Genomic DNA, 15,315 nt, shown 5'->3' with positions numbered 1-15,315 from the left:
CATGGCTTTAAGTGGGTAAAAATCCGCCTGCAATGCAGGAGACACAGGAGATGCAGGTTTGATCCTTGGGTCAGGAAGATCCCCTGGAGGAGGAAATGACAACCATCTCCAGTATCCTTGCCTAGGAAATCCCATGGACAGAGGAGCTCAGCAGGCTACCGTCCGTGGGGTCACAAAGAATCCGACACAACTGAGCATGAACACAGATGGATATGGTGACTGCAAACTGTCTCTTCAGCCCCTGCCTTTCCTGAATTCCACAGTCAGATTTGCAGTAGCCTATATGACATCGCCCTTGGACATCTAACACACATCTCAGATCTCTCTGGGGACAGTGGCTCAGATCCTGTGCTCCTGTTGACCAGTCCAGCTGTAAGCACGTGATAAACTCTGCTGATGCTTCTGCTCCTCACAAGAGAAGAAAGGATGAGGCACCCATCTCTCTCTATTGTTCACTTGCTTCTTTCCTCCTTGATCCCTCCAAATCCCAGTTTGGAATTCTGCCAGGAGCTCTCCTGACCCCAAAGCTACCTTCTGTTTGTATTCTGGATTAGGGTTTCCTCAGTTAGTATCATCCCATCTGCTTTTTATCGTTCATGAATTTCTCAAAGTTTTAAGCTCTCTGGTTGTGCTTATTTTATGTGTCTTTTTAATTCATTCTTTTAATGTTTTAAGGTAGTTTTTCTGGGTGATTCGCACTAGGGTAGAAATGTACACTCAGTTTTCCATCTCAATCTAATCAGTATCTGTTCTCTCTTTCTTGTAGATTCAGTGTTGTACTGAAGATAAGTCAATTTCATGTAAGTCAGTTATTGTTTACATTATTGTCCTGTGCTCCAGGACTAAAATACCTTCAGGGGCTATGGAGGTGTGTGTGGCACTACTTTACCCAAACACTAAGTGATACTCAGATGTTTGCTGATGACATGGAAAGCAATCAGAGGTCTGGCGGATATTGTTTGCTTCAACTATGAATTCTCACTTCCTTCTCTGTCTCTCTATTGTAACCAGTGATCTTATGTTTCGTACATATGCCTCTCCTTTAGACAAAAAAATATGCTTGTGCTTTATAGAAGCTTTTGCTTCTCAACACTGCCACCCCGGGGGGAAGATTTTTGTTTTTGCAATTACAGTCTATAAAAGTTTCCCAGATTATTCCTTTATAAATATGTGATATTCTACTATAACTATAATTTTTTAAGCCTTGAATCAAAGTAAAATTGAGTTTAAGCTGAGAGCCTGTGTTTGAAGACAGTACTATATAATTTGCTTCTCAAATTGTTCTGTTATCTTCAGAGTATGGGAAGAAAGAAAAATTATGTCAATATCCTCTGATCTTAAAATGTAATATCCTCTACCTCAGTAGTTAGGCAAGAAGGTTGTGATGGTTAATTTCATATGTCAACTTGACTGGGCCATGATGCCCAAATATTTGGCAGACATTAGTCTGGATGTTCCTGTGAAGATGTTTTTTGATGAGATTTACACCTAAATTGGTGGACTTTGTGTAAAGCAGACAGCTCTCCATAAGGTGGGTGGGTCTTATCCAACAAGTTGAAGGTCTTAATAGAACAAATACTAATCTCCCTCAAGGAAGAAGGGATTCTGCTAGCAGGTGGACGGCCTTTCAACTTGAACTGCAGTATCAGCTCTTCCTGCGTCTCCAAGTTGCTGACCCATCCTGCAGATTTTGGGCTTGCCAGTCTCCATCCTAGTGTTACTGATTCCTTAAAGTAAATCTCTTTATACATATATACATGTATATGTATATATATGTTTATATCTGTATACATGTAAATCATTTTATATGTGTGTACACACACACACACACACACACACACATTTTGAACCCCCTAAATTGACTTGAAGCCCTTGCATATCCTTTCACTGAGGGGCAGATGGTACAGAAATCAGAGTGAACACTACATATATTCACGTATCTCTTTTGAGACTAGGGGTCAAAATTCCTTCTCCAAAGACCTCTTGGGATCCACTTGCTTATTACTGCCTTTATATACCCTTCTGGACTATGAACTCTATTTGTCTACTAATAACCATGATGGCAACCTTGCTTCTAATCCGCTGAGCATTTTCTGGATGTTGGATTCAGCTCAGTTACCAGAATCACTATACATACCTTCATTCCTTCATTCTTACCTAGAATTTGCACTAATTCTATCTCCCAGTCTTCCTGGACTTCCCAGTCACTGTATTATGCCTTTGTGTTCAGATAAATAACATTTGCTCATCTCATCATCAACCAGACTCTGGGTCCCAGCCAGGCCAGGTGTTCTGCCCTGCTTCCCAGATAGTAACCATACTGAGCACCACAGACCTTAGACTCTCTTTTCCTGATTGTCACGACAACCTTACAAATTTATATTTGTGTGTGCTTTGTTATAATTTCTAATTTAGTTCATGTATTTTAATATTAGAATCTATGATATAAAGTCCACCTTGATAAGAAGGTCAAAATTTTACAAATAGGAAAATAAAACCATTTTTCAGAAATTCAGTGCTAAGTATATCATCACAAACTAATGTTAAACTTGGAAAATTGAGACCTGAGAATTCCGATTAAAAAGCTAATTGAGCAGTTCTAAGCCCTTTAACAATACAGAACTAGATGTGCAGATTCTACTTGAATCAGTCCAGTCAAGGGGGTACAAATCACAGCAGTTATTGTAACAGACAAGTTAATACATAGCATTATTAACTAGGTAACTAGAGTAGCTTCCTATTGCAACTGTAACAAATTACCACAGATTGAGTGGCTTAGGACAACAGATGTATTACCTTATAGTTTTAGAGGTCAGAAGTCCAAAATCAGTTTCACTGGACTAAAATCAAGGTGTCAGCAGAATTCTGATTCTTCTGGAGGCTCCAGGGGACAGTGTGTTTCTGTGTCTTTTCCAGCTTTGAGAGGTCACCTGCGTTTCTTGTCTCACTGGCCTCACATCACTCCAACCTCTGCTTCCTTTGTCACGACTTCTTCTCTGACTCTGACCTTCCTGCCCCTTTCTCGGCTCAACCCTTGTGCTTACATTACAGATGATAGTCCAGGATAATCTTCCCATCTCAAGGTCCTTAAGTTAACTACAAAGTCCCTTTTGTTGTGTAAGGTAACATATTCAGAGGTGTTGGGGACTAGGATGTGAATATCTTTGGGGGATCTTTATTCTACCCATCAAAGTAACCAACAAGGCGAAAATAGAAGAATAAAGTTCCACACTTCCTAGACTGAATCAGCAAGTGCAGGAAGCAGCAATTCCCCTAGGGCTCCAATGAAGGGACGCTTTTGGAATGTTTAAAACTTCGATGCTTAGAAAAGGGGCCCACCGAGCAGACATCTGGGCTCTGAGGCCAGATACCTGGCGCCTAGTACTGGTGTGCCTGGAAGGGACCATGAGGCAGGTTCTTGAAATGTTAAGAGAGCTGCAAACTGTTGCATCCAAACAAAACACAGCTGCAGTGGAGATGCCAGGCTTCTGATGCAGATCAGAACCGGAAGCAAACAGGAAGCCCACCGGAAGCCCCCAGAAGGAGTAGATCCTTTTCCTTCTTCCCTCCCACCTGGCTTCCTCTAGGGCTCCTTACCGTCACCGAGGGAGCCAGCTGGGAAAAGAAAAGTGTGTATGGAGTCCCAGCCCCACTGTTACAAGACCAAATACAGAAAGTAAGCTGGAACTCGAGAGACAATAGCTTTACAACTGGCAGAGGACTCCACTTGATAAAAGCAAAGAGCATAAATCAACCAACTCTTTATGTTACTTATTCTAGAATCATGACTTTTCCTCTCAGTTCTTTGTTTTTTGTTTTTTGGGTTTTTTTTTTTTTGATATGTTACAGCTTTAGATGACCTTGAGACATATGTAAGGAAACAAGTGTTTTTAGATATCCTTGAGATAATGCACTGCAGATGGTGACTGTAGCCATGAAATAAAAGACGCTTACTCCTTGGAAGAAAAGTTATGACCAACCTAGATAGTATATTGAAAAGCAGAGACATTACTTTGCCAACAAAGATCCGTCTAGTCAAGGCTATGGTTTTTCCATTGGTCATGTATGGATGTGAGAGTTGGACTGTGAAGAAAGCTGAGTGCCGAAGAATTGATGCTTTTGAACTGTGGTGTTGGAGAAGACTCCTGAAAGTCCCTTGGACTGCAAGGAGATCCAACCAGTCCATTCTGAAGGAGATCAGCCCTGGGTGTTCTTTGGAGGGAATGATGCTAAAGCTGAAGCTCCAGTACTTTGGCCACCTCATGTGAAGAGTTGACTCATTGGAAAAGACTCTGATGCTGGGAGGGATTGGGGACAGGAGGAAAAGGCGACAACAGAGGGTGAGATGGCTGGATGGCATCACCGACTCGATGGACGTGAGTTTGAGTGAACTCCGGGAGTTGGTGATGGACAGGGAGGCCTGGCGTGCTGCGATTCATGGGGTTGCAAAGAGTCAGACACGACTGAGCGACTGAACTGAACTGAACTGAGATAGTGCAAAGATTCCCAAACTTTTTAGAAAGAGTACACTCTTGGATTGTTTGGTTTTACAGCATCCCATGGGATATCCATTAATCCCTTCTGATATATATTTAGTTTTTGATTAAACAAATTACAACTGGTAATTCATTTGTTTGGGGATTTCATACCATTCTTCAAGCCAACTCAAGATAGCTCAAAACAAGGAGAGGGTTTCTGGATCAAATCACTGGATGATTTCATCAAACCATATCATCATAATTCATGAGAAGAAACCCATAAAGGAGACACTGAGTCAGAAAGTGAGATTAAGAGAAATATATCCTATTTTGAGAGTGAAGTCTATGCATTTTCACTTACATTTTGGCTTCATATTTTAATGGCTTGTATGAACATTGAAGAACCTCTTGATGAAAGTGAAAGAGGAGAGTGAAAAAGTTGGCTTGAAACTCAACATTCAGAAAACGAAGATGATGGCATCCGGTCCCATCACTTCATGGCAAATAGATGGGGAAACAATGGAAACAGTGACAGACTTTATTGGGGGGGGGGGCTCCAAAATCACTGCAGATGGTGACTGCAGCCATGAAATTAAAAGATGCTTGCTCCTTGGAAGAAAAGCTATGACCAACCTAGACAGCATATTAAAAAGCAGAGACATTACTTTGCCAACAAACTCTGTCTAGTCAAAGCTATGGTTTTTCTAGTAGTTATGTATGGATGTGAGAGGACTATAAAGAAAGCTGAGCACTGAAGAATTGATGCTTTTGAACTGTGGTGCTGGGGACAACTCTTGAGAGTCCCATGGACTGCAAGGAGATCCAACCAGTCCATCCTAAAGGAAATCAGTCCTGAATATTCATTGGAAGGACTGATGCTGAAGCTGAAACTCAAAAACTTTGGACACCTGATGTGAAGAACTGACTCACTGGAAAAGACCCGAATGCTGGGAAAGATTGAAGGCAGGAGGAGAAGGGGACAACAGAGGATGAGATGATTGGATGGCATCACTGACTCGATGGACATGAGTTTTAGTAAGGTCTGGGAGTTGATGATGGACAGGGAAGCTCGGTGTGCTGCAGTCCATGAAGTCACAAAGAGTCAGACATGATTGAGTGACTGAACTGATGAACACAGTCTTTCTAGACCTGATTTTCAGTTTTCATGTACCAGATTTGTGTTCTACAGTACTATATACTTAAAAATTTTGCATGCATTTTGTAACTTAGCCTTAAAATGTATGAGGCAAAAATTAATCTAACTGCTGGGAGGAATAGATAAATCTACAGCCATAGTGTGAAATTTTAACATACCTTTCTCATTAAGGAGAAGAAAAATATAGATTTGTACTTGAAATTAACAAATTTGACCTAACTGTTATGCAAAGAATATTTCCTCTAACACTGCAAATTTAATTTTTTGAAGTATGCTTGAAATCTTTATAAAAATTATCAGATGTTGGGTTTTAATAAAAAATCTCAACCCAGATCAAAGGACTGAAATTACATAAAGTTTCTTGTCTGGCAGAAGTGGAATTACATTAGAAATAAATGCTAAAAAAGAGCATTTGAAGATCCCTCCATGTATAGAAATTAAGAATTATCCTTTAAATAACATTTTCCATCTTGTTTTCTGAGGCCAATGTTTTATTGATACCAAAACCTGCCAAGAACATTATAAGAAAGGAAAATTACAGGGAATACAACATAATGTTGTATAAAATTATAATAAAAAAATGAAATCAACTATTAGCAAAACAAATCCAGTAACGTCTAGTGAATGAAATGTGACTATATTGGACTATTTCAAGAATGCAAGAATGGTTTAACATTCAGGATGCCCCTGCAGAATGGAAACAGGCCCTCTGGTTGGAAGTATGTATAACACACTGATTTACTGTGACCCAGGAAAAGCTGCCAAGGATGGATGTCTTCATCAGAGGATATGGGTTTGGTATAGTTGAATATATCTGAGAGACAAGTTTTGTAAGGGAGGGGACTTTTCTACTTCTGGTCGTGCTTACACTGATTCAGGAAAAGCATCAGGAAAGCCAGAAACCAAACATAAGATCAGCAACTATAGGCTTGTGTATGTGTGCACGCTCAGTTGTATCTGACTCTCTGCCATCTCATGTACTATAGCCCACCATGCTCCTTTGTCTGTGGGATTTTCCCAGAAAGAATTCTGGAGTGGGGCTACCCTAGTGGCTCAGGGCTAAAGAATCCACCTGCCAATGCAGGAGACACAGATTCAATCCCTGCTCTGGGAAGATCCCACATGTTGAGGAGCAAGTGTGCTCTAGAACCCAGGAGCCACAGCTATTGAGCCCACGTGCTGCAGCTACTGAAATGCAAGCACCTTAGGGCCCATACTCTGCAACAAGACAAGTGACCACAATGAGAAACCCACACACCACGACTAGAGAAAAAACCCACATAGCCTAGATAAATAAATGAATAAAGTTATGTTTAAACTATTTGTTAAGAATACTGGAGTGGGTTGTCGTTTCCTTCGCCAGGGGATCTTCCCGGCCCAGGGGTTGAACCCTCATCTCCTGCATCTCCTGCATTGGCAGGCACATTCCTTACCACTGAGCCACCTGCAAAGCCTGCCTATGGGCTTATTTACACTCTAAAGTGAAACATTTCTTGGGACAGAAACTTCTTTATAGAATAAGTTGGCTGAAGGGTTGAAACTGATTCTTGATACTATATTGATGTTGAACACAGGAAAGAAGAGTGAGAATTTGAAGGTCTCCTGTAAATGGGATTGTTCTAGTTTTGGCAATAATGTTGATACAGATTTTTCTGAATCATTTGTAACTTGGCTGTGTTAGTCTTTGAGGGCCGGCTTACTGACCATTAGATAAATTTCAACACAGGTTTGTCCAAACTGTTGCAGAATAATTTTGCCCTGAATTACAGGCTTCCAGCTCCACACTTACATGAACCATGGCATTGAATTTGGAGATTCTGTCCCCCAGAAGGTTAGAGGAAGGTTGAAATGTCACCGAACGTCGCTTGGATGACTGGTGGTTAACAGTACCCATTTGACTGATAAATACAAAGTGATAAATACACTTTATCATCACTGATAAATACAAAGTGACTTATAGAAGTTTTTTTTATCTGCTAAAGTAAGTTTTGCCAGGCTGATTGGACTGGGTCATACTCAGACACTTTGCCCAGGAGTCAAATTGACCTGATCTATTTGAATTGATGGGAGGAACTTCAATGTAGGAAGTCACAAGTTTGGGGTGGGACTTGAATGAAGAAGCTTAATGTGGTTTTGAGCAATGTACCAGCTTCATCCCTGGGAGTTAAGAGAAATGAACCCCACTGTGTCTTGGCCTTAAAATTCTTCTATGAGCTTTGAAAAGTGTAAACTTTTTATTCTTCCAAAGAATTGTAATCTTGCCCCTACCAAAGTGTAGAGATGGTTTAAGTCCATCCTAAGGAAGGTGCTTGAAGGCGTACCTGGAAGCTGCCGTATTGGTGCCACATTTTAGCTCTGAAGTGTTATTTTAGGTGTGTTCCCCGGCATCAGCGTGGTGTCGGTGGTCCTCCAGTTTGTACATCACATGCTGCCGGTCTCACACTTCTTCGTGACCTTTTCATACATCGGTCTCTGTGCTGTAGTGGAATCTTCGGCTTTGCATCAGAGGCAAATAAGTAAATCCACCACATTTGCAACCAAAAAATAGAATGATTTAACTCCTGAAAAAATGTATAAAATAGATGGCTAATGAGAACCTTCTGTATAGCACAGTGAACTCTACTCAGTGCTTTGTGATGGCCTGAATGGGGATGACCTGAATGGGAAGGAAATCCAAAAAAGAGGGGATATATGTATACATATCGCTGATTCACTTTGTTGTACAGTAGAAACTAACACAACATTGTAAAGCAACTATATTCCAATACTTTTTTTTTCTAAAAAAAAACACAGATGTTAGTGACTTTGGGTCAGGCAATTATTTCTGATTATTATCAGAATGATTTAGTTATTCTGATTAACTGTAGAGACAAAATTAACTGTGGAGAGAAAATGTTTTCTTCCTAAGCGGAGTTTTCTTTTCTTTTTTAAAACTTTGTGTGTGGACCATTTTTAAAGACTTTATTGAGTTTGTTTCAACATTGCTTCTGTTATATGTTTCCGTTCAGTTGGCTGTGGCGCGTCGAGGATCTCAGCTTCCCGACCAAAGATTAAACCCACACCCCCTGCATTGGAAGGTGAAGTCTTAACCGCTGGACCGTCCTCTCTCCACTTCCAAATAATTGACCCTAAGTTTGTTCTTTCTCATCTGATACGGCGGGGATTAGGGGAAGGAGCTTGACTTGAATGAATAGAATTTACTGGACTTTCTTGATGATAATATCAAGAACCTCCCCACTCTTGCCTCCACCACCCTCTGCAATTCTGTAACCTTTGGCCTAGGGATCTATTTTAGGCAGCACTTCCCACTTTCTGTCAGAAATCTCTCGTCATTACACTAGATTTTGGAGATGTATGACCATCTGGTTTTTAGGCTATGAATTCTCTAAATGCTGATATCATGTTTAATTCTAGCTATTCAGTGAATGTTTAATTTATAAGTCTGTGATACATGAATAAAACCGGCTTTGATGGCTTCATTTTCATCTTATTCTCAAGACAAATTTTGCTCTCTGTATTTTCCCCAAAAAACCTGATGTTTTTCTTCTCCATTTCAATTCTTTTCATATTTCTTTTCCCAAATCTCTAGTTATCAGTTATTACCAATGAAAATTCCTTTTCTACTCTCTGTTTCTACTTGTTCATGTTTTAGCCACCTTGTCTAGGAAAGACTAGTGGTTTGGTGGTTATAAAGCACAGGCTGTCTGAGTTCAAATACTTTTTTTTTGTTTTGCTGTTTTTAAAAATTAATTTAATTTACTTCTTTTTAATTGGAGGATTACTGATTCACAACATTGTGTTGGTTTCTGCCATACATCAACATGAATCGGCCATATGTATACATATGTCCCCTCCCTCTTGAACCTCCTTCCCAGCTCCCACCCCATCCCACCCCTATAGGTTGTCACAGAGCCCTGGATTTGAGCTCCCTGCATCATACAGCAAATTCCCACTGACTGTCTGTTTCATATGGTAATGTATATTCTTTTTTAAAATTTTTATTTATTTTAACTGGAGGCTAATTACTTTACAATGACTTCCCTGGTGGTTCAGACAGTAAAGTGTCTGCCTACAATTCGGGAGATCCAGGCTCAATCCCTGGGTTGGGAAGATCTCCTGGAGAAGGAAATGGCAACCCACTCCAATATTCTTGCCTGGAGAATTCCATGGACAGAGGAGCCTGGTAGCTACAGTCCATGGGGCCACAAAGAGTCGGACACCACTAAGAGACTTCACTTTCACTTTCTTTACTTTACAACATTGTAGTGGTTTTTGCTGTATCTCTCAATTCATCCTACCCTCTCCTTCAGAGAGGAATTCTGATCCCACCACTGGTTGGTAACTTCTGTGGGCCTCAGTGACTTCATCTATAAACTACAGCTGCTTAGAGGAACTCTGCTATAGAGTTGTTGAGGGAGGGATTGGGAATACAAGGCAGCTAGTGTGGAATCTGGCAGCTGAAGAAGGATTCAAGGACTGTTCACTGGTAGTGGTGTTGCCTGAATGGGTATAGGGAGTAACAATATTTAGGCAGACAGTCCTTCCTTCGTGGCCTTTGTTCAACTCTGGACTTGATCCTATGAGGAGAGAATGGATCACTGGCCAGTGAGGGAAAATCTGGAAGAATGGGTTTGGGGCCCCAGGGAAGAGGTGACTGAGAAGGGCGACAGCAGCCACTTCCAGTTCTGGGAGCACTTCCTGTGCCTAGACCCTTGATGCCCCAGTATCTCCACCATCTGCACAAACTCATGAGATCGGTGCCTCTGCTTATCAGCTGTATTAGTTCCTCCCTTAAAAGGAAGAAGCCGCAACCTAGAGATACAAATCATTTGCCAGGGGCACACAACCAGTGGGTGATAAAGCTGAGCTGAGGTTCCAGGTCTTCAGAGGACCAACGTAGGACCTTTGGGAGACCCAGGCTGCTGGGCCTGTTGTTCGTATTCTCCTGATCCACCACATTTCCACATAATCTACCCTGCTTCCAGGAGCCTTGCTTTCTAATCTGCTCCCACTTACATCTTCTCATTCCCACCAGCCCCAGAGTCAGTCCTGGATGCCACAGATGCAAAACATGAGTGTCTCCACGCCTCCTCACATACCTAGGGGGCTTGAGGGTAAGCCACTAGTCCAGATTGGGTCCCGCAGCCTGGCCACAACTTCTTGGCGCAACTGACTCCCAGAAGGACCTTATGTAAGACCTGGCAGCTTCCAGAAGCATCCAGAGTGCTCACCTAGTCCAAAGCCCTCTCTCCCTGCGCCCGTCTCTAGCTAAGCACTCCCTCCTTGCATCTGATCTGTTGCCCTGTCTGGTTTCTAGGCTGCGGCGAGGCCAGCCTTACTCAGAATCCCAGTTCAGTTGTCAGGGACCTTGGCAGCCAGCCGCCCCCCCCATCTCTGGGTTTGGACTGACCCATAGTGTCATTTCCTGCCACAAACAGGTGTCAGGGAACAGTGCTTCATCCTCTTGGCTCCTGAGCACATGAAGGCTGCCTCATCCCCCAGTCCCAAGGCTCGCCCACCTGAATACGGATACTTTCTTTACCCCTGATTCAGAAACCAGGACCCCCCAATTCCTCTGTTCTTACTTCCTACCACCCATTTTGTCAAAGCACTCATGATATTTTGTATCCAAGTAGCCTGAATTTCAACAAAACCATAGGATTGCTAATACCGCTTCATGGAGTAGAATTAGACTGTGACATTGAACAAATCATTTTACTGCTTCAAGACTTTACTTTCTTTTAGTTTTTTAATGGGCATTAAATTAGATGGCACCTTTCTAACATAAAATTCCCTGTATTTGGAGCTGAAACATCTTTTCTATTACCTGAGGACTCTGAGAGAGAAAACATGGTTATTGGTCTGATGACTTTAAGTAAGTCCATCTACCTTCCAGAAGGAGATTCTGCAATTTTCTCTGCCATAGACAAAGAGCTCTAGCTTTATTTCTAACTCATATCCTGCATGCTATTGCTTAAGAATAACTTTTTCTCTTTACGTAACCGACGTCATATTGGTCATTTTTTTTTTAACTTTCAAATCTACCTTTGACGTTTCTGTAAATATTCTCAACTTTCTACATTAAGCTACTTGCATAAAAGCAGTAGTATCAGTTCATAGGGTTGGAAGACTTAAATGAGGTGATGTATTTAAACCTTCTACTAAAGTACTTGACAAAGCAGTAAGTGTTTAGTAGTATATGGTACTATTCCCATTGCTACTCAAATGGTGTTTAAGGCAGATAATGAAGGGGAAAACAGCTACTGATCTGTTCCCTGGAGAGATGTAATGAGACAGTTGGACTTCTTGGGATAAGCTGAGACAGGTATGAATTTATAAACATGGCAGAGGTGAACCTACAGAACTTGGTGACTGATGTAAGGGACAAAGAAAAACAAAAACCCCAAAGCACAAACTTAGGAGAATATGACTGTGATAACATGGCCAGGAATTAGGAAGTGACAGAGGGAGTTAGTATTGGTAGATAGAGGAGAAGGTAAATTTTGGATGCTTTGAGTTTAAAATGATGATAATACATCAAGGAGTGTGTAATACAAGCTTTGGTTAAAAGGTTGACTCTGGAAAGGTAGATTTGGAGATTATTGTAATAAGTGCATTTATTTGAAAAGTAAAAATGAACAAGAGTTCAGTCTGAAGACAGCAGACCAGAGGTCTAGGATTGACACCTGGGGGGGGGGGGTCCCCACAATTGACATGATTTGGGAAAGGAGTCACTGAAAGATGTAAGGAGGGCCTTCCCTGATGGCTCAGCAGTTAAGAATCTGCCTGCAATGCAGGAGACTAGCACTCAGTCCCTGTGTCAGAAAGATCCCCTGGAGGAGGAAATGGCAACCCACTCCAGTATTCTTGCTGGTAAATCCCGCGGACAGAGGAGCCTGCTGGCTACAGTTCTTGGGGTCACAAAACAGTTGGACACTACTTAACAACTAAACAACAACAGAAACATTAACTAAACCAACACTACAAAATGAACAAGAGACTGAAAAGACTCCTGCAGAGACATCATGACTTGAGGATAATGGCACCAAAATAAACAGGAGCTGAGCTGTCACTGATCCCTAAAACAAACAAAAAAAGAAAGATGAAAGGAAGGAGCAGAGACTCGAACGTAGGTCATGGAAGTCGTGCATCAGGGAAGGGATTTTCCGAAAGGAAAGAAGGATCCACTGTGCCCAGGGCTCCTGTGGGGAGAAAAGATTGAGGAGATTAGGAAAAGAATTCTGCGGTTGGTGCAGTGGAAGCATGGAACCCAGGCTGGGAGGAGCCAGGTGGGAACAGCACCTGCCCATTGATTTTAGACATAAATATACAGAGAGAACTAGGTTGTGGCTCGGGGTAGTAGCAGGGCAAACAGAAGAGGTTACTTTTTGTTCTTGGAGAGGCCAATACCACCAGTAAGCCTCAGGTGAGCTTCCATTCATCTCCAGCCCTTGCCACGGCTCATCTCTTCACGGACATGCTGCCTTGTCCCATCACCACCGCCACCGTCCTAGTCTGACCTCTATTAACTCTCATCTTCTTCTTTAGATCTGGCTCTGGCTACCATACTGATAACCTCATCCACTGGAGCCCAGCCTCACCATTTCTGATGATGCCCTGGATCCTATGACCGTTAACAAACACATCTAAAGATCGTTTCTCATTCAAAGGCATCATCAGGAATGAACGTTATTTTAGCTGATTTGTCTTCTGCTTTGACACAGGTATCTAAAAAATGATAACAATTGTTATTCAGATCACTCCTCTCAAGCACACTCAGAATTCCCTTACCTTTTATACCGTAACTGTGTCAAGAGTTGTACCCAACTGTTGTTTGGAGCATCACTTCAGTTCAGTTCAGTTGCTCAGTCGTGTCCGACTCTTTGCGACACCATGAATTGCAGCATGCCAGGCCTCCCTGTCCATCACCAACTCCCGGAGTTCACTCAGACTCACGTCCATCGAGTCAGTGATTCCATTGAGTCAGTGATTCCATCAGGTCCGTGATGTCATCCAGCCATCTCATGCTGGGTTGCCCCCTTCTCCTCCTGCCCCCAATCCCTCCCAGCATCAGAGTCTTTTGCAATGAGTCAACTCTTCGCATGAGGTGGCCAAAGTACTGGAGCTTCAGTTTTAGCATCATTCCTTCCAAGGAAATCCCAGGGCTGATCTCCTTCAGAATGGACTGGTTGGATCTCCTTGCAGTCCAAGGGACTCTCAAGAGTCTTCTCCAACACCACAGTTCAAAAGCATCAATTCTTCGGCACTCTGCCTTCTTCATAGTCCAACTCTCACATCCATACATGACCACAGGAAAAACCATAGCCTTGACTAGACGGACCTTATTCTGCAAAGTAATGTCTCTGCTTTTGAATATGCTATCTAGGTTGGTCATAACTTTTCTTCCAAGGAGTAAGCGTCTTTTAATTTCATGGCTGCAGTCACCATCTGCAGTGATTTTGGAGCCCCCCAAAATAAAGTCTGACACTGTTTCCACTGTTTCCCCATCTATTTCCCATGAAGTGATGGGACCAGATGCCATGATCTTTGTTGGGAATAACCTCCCTGCCCAGCCCATTTTGTCAGTGATTCTTAGAATCCTATTTCCTCCGCAAAGCCTCTGTGGTTGGATTTCTCCAATTCCTGTCATGGTTAACCATAAGACTTCCATAATAATTTCCCATTTTTCCTCTTCCCAAACATGCTACCTACATCCCATTCAAGTAACAAAAGTGTGTGCCAATGAATAATGAAGATACAGTAGCTGAATCATATAAGTAATGTTTTATTTCCCTTCTATTGTTGGTTTTACCCAATAAGCTAGCCTGAGTTAGCCTCATTTTGTGCTACCCTACATCATACAGGTCAGAAGCCATGTCTAACCCAGCATGTGTAACTAAAGGCCATCCTCTACACTCCAGGATCCTTGTAACATGAGAAATGGTACTTTACTGGTGCTTTTTGTTGATGAGTCGATAATCACTGTGACCCTTTTCCTATTCTCTATGAGTTCATCTTTCATGGTAACAGCCAGATAGCCTCATTTTTCTTCAAGTTCTTTCGAACCCATGGTGTGTACATGTGCTCAGTTGCTCAGTTGTGTCCAACTCTTTGTGACCTCATGGACTTTAGCCTGCCAGCTCATGGAATTTTCCTCTGTCTATGGACTTTTCCTAGCAAGAATACTGGACTGGATTGCCTTTTACTACTCTAGGGGATCCTCCTGACCCAGGGATTGAACCTGCATCTCCTACACTGGCAGGCAGATTCTTTACCACTGAGCCGCTTGGGAAGCCCCCAGAGTGGGAAGCATCATTAACTTCCTTGGTTGTCAGCAGCTCTGAGTTCTAGTCTTCCTCTCAGAGAGTTTCTCTCTTAATACTTGCATCATAGAGTTTTTCCGCTTTCCTTGCATTCTGTTCTACCTTTGGGCAAGTACAACAATTATTTTCTGATTGGAAGAATTCTCCTCAGACTAGCTTCTAGTTATGTATGTTTTGAACTTTTCTTCTCCTCCACCACACATGTGTTTTCATTCTAATTCTAGATAACACAGGACACAGTCATATCACAGTATGACCTCTGGCCCTGGACTTAGGAGTATCCCTAGAAGTCATATCTGCTTTGGGAAGCCCAGTGATAACTATATGATGAAGTTACTGAAAGCCACATCTATAAATC

At 42.1% G+C, this 15,315-nt stretch overlaps 1 pseudogene; it reads left to right on the top strand.

Moving 5' to 3' along the window:
• Positions 1 to 6,355: 6,355 nt before the first annotated feature.
• LOC138430813 (voltage-dependent anion-selective channel protein 3 pseudogene) lies at positions 6,356 to 7,750 on the top strand (annotated as a pseudogene).
• The last annotated feature ends 7,565 nt before the right edge of the window (positions 7,751 to 15,315 follow it).

The sequence above is a fragment of the Ovis canadensis genome, chromosome 26 (assembly GCF_042477335.2).
Source record: "Ovis canadensis isolate MfBH-ARS-UI-01 breed Bighorn chromosome 26, ARS-UI_OviCan_v2, whole genome shotgun sequence".
Lineage (NCBI taxonomy): Eukaryota > Metazoa > Chordata > Mammalia > Artiodactyla > Bovidae > Ovis > Ovis canadensis.
Note: the sequence above shows the minus strand (reverse complement) of the source record. Positions and strands in the feature narration are given on the sequence as shown.